Consider the following 5000-nt stretch of genomic DNA (forward strand, 5'->3'; position numbering starts at 1 on the left):
GACAATGTGACGAAACCACATGCAATAGCTCCATCTACGCGAATCGGACGACACTACGTCCACCATGTCGAGCGCACCACAAACAAAAATACCGCCACCTGCAGGTCCCCCGCAACATGACCTGCTGCACCGATGATACCGCCATCTATGAGACGCCACGCCGACTACGACATCGCTAGGTCCCACAGTGCCCATTTTCCGACGCCACCCACAAACCCTGCATCATCTGCCCACCACAGGAGCCCCAACGCCTGTGCCTGCGTCGCACGAAGTCGTCGACCGACAATCGCTCCACCCGCACCCGCACGTGCCCCACCCCAACCGCCCAAATCGCAACTCCAGCGGATGAACGGCGGACTCTTCCCGCACTCGTAACGTGCAATCCGCCCCTATATCTTGCGTTTCATGAAGAGTTATATCGAATATGCCATATTCCCGCTGTCCCTATACATGCTGTAAGTAGCTCGCTTGCTACAGCAGCAGCAGCAGCAGCAGCACCACCTCCGCGCGCTTCCCTGGGGGCACTGAACCGCAGGATGCGAGACCCCACGCCCAGTGGCAAACAGGGCTCCTCTCAGAATATAGGCGGTCCCTACCCCTCACAACGATGACGGTGGGAGGGCCGTTTTACGAGACCATTTCCTGCGGTGCCAACGCTGTCGTAGAGCCGATACTCCATCTTTGGTACAAGGCAATCATTCCGCTGTAAATCAGTACGTCACTCGTAGTTCAGTCACCTCACAGCACTGCTCAGTAAACTATGCAGGCCCACATAGATAGATTATGATAGATTATATACGCAAATGCCCCTATACATGCTGAACGTCCGTACACACAAAATGAACCACACGTCAGCCACACACTCTATCACACACTACTCTCTGCCTGTAACAGACACAGATACAACTACTAAGCACCAGCATGGACCAACGTCCGGTGCATCCTATCCGCCACAGTACACCAACTACGCTATGATAACCAGACCGGGAGGTCCAATCATAAAACAGAATACCCCACTCGTCCGACAACCACAATTGCTCAGAGAAGCCACCAACACCCACACATGTCCTACACAGGGGTGCACCCATCACCACCACACTGCCTCGTCTTACAGCACAAACACACTGGCAGGAATGAAACACACAGGTCTGCCGCAACCACAGACACGGCTCGCCCCCTCTCACTGGCGAAAAGCGCATCCCGACGTGACATAACTCCTTTGACACACTGACGCTGCCTCGGGCATCCACGTCCTACGGTCGATATCAACGAACCTCCCCCCCCCCTCCCCCCCACAACACGCCATCCCATACCACATTGTGTACCGTACCCAAACCTAACGTGTACTGTACTACAACGCAATGTGTACCATAACACAACCCAGTTTGTACCTTAACCTAACCTATGTCACCTAACCTAACCTAACCTATGTCACCTTAACCTAACCTATGTCACCTTAACCTAACCTATGTCACCTTAACCTAACCTATGTCACCTTAACCTAACCTATGTCACCTTAACCTAACCTATGTCACCTTAACCTAACCTATGTCACCTTAACCTAACCCATCTTGCACCTTAACCTAACCCATCTTGCACCTTAACCTAACCCATCTTGCACCTTAACCTAACCCATCTTGCACCTTAACCTAACCCATCTTGCACCTTAACCTAACCTATGTTGCACCTTAACCTAACCTGTGTTGCACCTTAACCTACCTCAATTTGCACCGCAATGTAACGCAATTTGCACCGCAATGTAACGCAATTTGCACCGCAATGTAACGCAATTTGCACCGCAATGTAACGCAATTTGCACCGCAATGTAACGCAATTTGCACCGCAATGTAACGCAATTTGCACCGCAATGTAACGCAATTTGCACCGCAATGTAACGCAATTTGCACCGCAATGTAACGCAATTTGCACCGCAATGTAACGCAATTTGCACCGCAATGTAACTCAATTTGCACCGCAATGTAACTCAATTTGCACCGCAATGTAACTCAATTTGCACCGCAATGTAACTCAATTTGCACCGCAATGTAACTCAATTTGCACCGCAATGTAACTCAATTTGCACCGCAATGTAACTCAATTTGCACCGCAATGTAACTCAATTTGCACCGCAATGTAACTCAATTTGCACCGCAATGTAATGCAATTTGCACCGCAATGTAATGCAATTTGCACCGCAATGTAATGCAATTTGTACCGCAATCTACCCCCACATTGTGCCTTAACCTAACCCACATTGTGCCTTAACCTAACCCACATTGTGCCTTAACCTAACCCACGTTGTGCCTTAACCTAACCCACGTTGTGCCTTAACCTAACCCACGTTGTGCCTTAACCTAACCCCACGTTGTGCCTTAACCTAACCCAAGTTGTGCCTTAACCTAACCCAAGTTGTGCCTTAACCTAACCCAAGTTGTGCCTTAACCTAACCCAAGTTGTGCCTTAACCTAACCCAAGTTGTGCCTTAACCTAACCCAAGTTGTGCCTTAACCTAACCCAAGTTGTGCCTTAACCTAACCCAAGTTGTGCCTTAACCTAACCCAAGTTGTGCCTTAACCTAACCCAAGTTGTGCCTTAACCTAACCCAAGTTGTGCCTTAACCTAACCCAAGTTGTGCCTTAACCTAACCCAAGTTGTGCCTTACCCCTGCTCTGTAATTGGCATATGACACGTTACATTAATGTATTGTCCAACCGCAACCCGCTCAGAATGTTGTGTACACAGCTACGTGTCATCTCCCCATAACAGCTGCATTGCAGTGTGGTACGCCATAGAGACGTGTGGGAGTAATGGACGCAGTGGATGGCGATCAGCATGAGCCGTCTGTTCATGTAGTGGCGCGTGTATGCAGACGTAGTAGTCTCTTCTCACACAATGTGATAGCACGGTGCCCCGCGTTCCACATCTGCGACATGCTACAGAGGCCGGTTGACAGTTGGTCGCGCAATGGACATCGCATACGTACGGGGGCACCTTCCACGTGCCCTCTAGTCGGGCACATTTTGTTGCGTGGATGTGAGCGGATGTAGTGTGTCTTGACACCTGACAGGCAGGCATGCAATAATAGTTGACTTTGCAAACGGGGATGGACGTGTACGTTTACTGGTGACGTTACGCAAATGAACAACTGGTAACCCGTTGTGGTGCGGTTGTCCTTGCTGGAGGTACATCTGTGAGGGCAACGATCGGTACAGCTACGAAGCGGTCCCCACCATACCAACGAACGTGAATGTGAATCTGGGTGTGAAGCGATACGCGGCTGTGGGTGGGTGGGACTGTCCCCGGCCGGTGAGGGGGGGCCGCCCGGCGTGCTGGCCGCGCGGTGCGTGGGCGCACGCGCTACAGCCGGCTGGTGGGGGCGCCCAGTGGCAGGCGCGCCGGCCGACGGACGCGGCAGGCGGCGCAGCTGCGCGCCGGGGCACCCTGCGCGCGGCGCCGTGCAGCCAAAGTGGGTCCTCGCCGGCCCGGTGCGAAGCGCGGTGGACATCTGCAGTGTGCTGGTCCGATTGAGGACTGTGTGCGTTGAGGATGCGCCGCCGCCCGGCACTCGGCGCCGCGACGCCGTCTGCTGCTCGGTCGCCCCAGCGGTTCTCGCTGGTGGTTTGTATCGCAGTTGTGCAGACGTGTTGGCACGTGCGCTGTGCTGGGAGAGTTCGCTTCGGCACCCACGTGGGGCCTTTGCCCTTCTGTGGCGCTGGCGTTGGAGCTGCCGGTCACCGTAGGTGGCGCGTGTTGTCTCCCGCCGGCAATGCCACGACAGCACGCTCCCGGGCCTCTGTCGGCAGCGGCAAGCTCAGTTGGGAGCACGGGTGGTCGCACCTTAAAGCGTCTACTCGCCTAACTCCGGGCGATTGCGCCTCTCTCGAACCCGACCAAGTACTTAGGACGGCGCTGCGCGCCGCCGGGACCTGAGAGGGTTTCGAGGTGTATTGTGCAGGGGAGCTCAGCCTCCTCCTGTTTGCAGAATAATTGAGCGGACGCTTGCGTGTTCGCGCGGGCCCCTGGGACACACTCCCGGGCGGCCGGCTGCTCAGCTCTAGTTGACGCAGCTCCCTGGTTGATCCTGCAGTAGTCATATGCTTGTCTCAAAGATTAAGCCATGCATGTCTCAGTACAAGCCGCATTAAGGTGAAACCGCGAATGGCTCATTAAATCAGTTATGGTTCCTTAGATCGTACCCACGTTACTTGGATAACTGTGGTAATTCTAGAGCTAATACATGCAAACAGAGTCCCGACCAGAGATGGAAGGGACGCTTTTATTAGATCAAAACCAATCGGTCGGCTCGTCCGGTCCGTTTGCCTTGGTGACTCTGAATAACTTTGGGCTGATCGCACGGTCCTCGTACCGGCGACGCATCTTTCAAATGTCTGCCTTATCAACTGTCGATGGTAGGTTCTGCGCCTACCATGGTTGTAACGGGTAACGGGGAATCAGGGTTCGATTCCGGAGAGGGAGCCTGAGAAACGGCTACCACATCCAGGAAGGCAGCAGGCGCGCAAATTACCCACTCCCGGCACGGGGAGGTAGTGACGAAAAATAACGATACGGGACTCATCCGAGGCCCCGTAATCGGAATGAGTACACTTTAAATCCTTTAACGAGTATCTATTGGAGGGCAAGTCTGGTGCCAGCAGCCGCGGTAATTCCAGCTCCAATAGCGTATATTAAAGTTGTTGCGGTTAAAAAGCTCGTAGTTGGGATTTGTGTCCCACGCTGTTGGTTCACCGCCCGTCGGTGTTTAACTGGCATGTATCGTGGGACGTCCTGCCGGTGGGGCGAGCCGAAGGCGTGCGACCGCCTCGTGCGTGTTCGTGCGTCCCGAGGCGGACCCCGTTGAAATCCTACCAAGGTGCTCTTTATTGAGTGTCTGGGTGGGCCGGCACGTTTACTTTGAACAAATTAGAGTGCTTAAAGCAGGCAAGCCCGCCTGAATACTGTGTGCATGGAATAATGGAATAGGACCTCGGTTCTATTTTGTT

General features: G+C 53.6%; 1 non-coding gene across 1 annotated transcript in view; it reads left to right on the forward strand.

Annotated features, from left to right (window-relative positions):
* The first annotated feature begins 4068 nt into the window (after positions 1 to 4068).
* Positions 4069 to 5000, forward strand: part of LOC126149961 (small subunit ribosomal RNA) — a 1908-nt gene continuing 976 nt past the window's right edge. Inside the window, exon 1 of the ribosomal RNA XR_007531216.1 lies at positions 4069 to 5000. This exon is cut by the window's right edge and continues 976 nt beyond it. This is a non-coding gene — a ribosomal RNA (small subunit ribosomal RNA).

This window comes from Schistocerca cancellata, unplaced genomic scaffold (genome assembly GCF_023864275.1).
Source record: "Schistocerca cancellata isolate TAMUIC-IGC-003103 unplaced genomic scaffold, iqSchCanc2.1 HiC_scaffold_960, whole genome shotgun sequence".
Taxonomy (NCBI): Eukaryota; Metazoa; Arthropoda; class Insecta; order Orthoptera; family Acrididae; genus Schistocerca; species Schistocerca cancellata.